At 64.5% G+C, this 490-nt stretch overlaps 1 protein-coding gene across 1 annotated transcript in view; it reads left to right on the forward strand.

Moving 5' to 3' along the window:
- The window catches only part of Ap3s1 (adaptor-related protein complex 3, sigma 1 subunit), a 21,289-nt gene that overhangs the window by 7,765 nt on the left and 13,034 nt on the right, over positions 1-490 (forward strand). The window lies entirely within an intron of this gene.

Consider the following 490-nt stretch of genomic DNA (forward strand, 5'->3'; position numbering starts at 1 on the left):
GGGGGGGGGTGGAGGAATGGGGACCGGTGGCTCCTGCCTGTAAATCCTCGCTGCTCGGGAGGCTGAGAGAGATCTGAGGATGGCGGTTCGAAGCCAGCTGGGGGGGAGGGAGGGGACAAGAAAGTCCCCGAGACTCTTACCTCCAATAAACCCCGCCGTGGCTCAGGTGGGAGAGCGCTGGCTGGCCTTGAACCCAAGAAGCTGAGGGGCGGCGCCCAGGCCCAGAGCTCCAGCCCCAGGACTAGCACCCCCAACAACAACAACAACAACAACAACAACAACAACAACGACGTCACCTCCTCATCCACTCTCCCCTCACCTGCTGTACTGGGAAAGATCAGAATAATGAACAGAAACGAATAAGCCCGGTAAACCTCGGGCCCCCCGTGCTCTCCTCCAAGGCCGGCCCGAGCGCGCCTTCCGGGTCACGTGACCCCGGCGTTGCCCGGGTAACCGCGGCGCGCGCGCCCCCCCCCCGCCATCCCCGGCC

This window comes from Dipodomys ordii, unplaced genomic scaffold (assembly GCF_000151885.1).
Source record: "Dipodomys ordii isolate 6190 unplaced genomic scaffold, Dord_2.0 Scaffold29, whole genome shotgun sequence".
Taxonomy (NCBI): Eukaryota; Metazoa; Chordata; class Mammalia; order Rodentia; family Heteromyidae; genus Dipodomys; species Dipodomys ordii.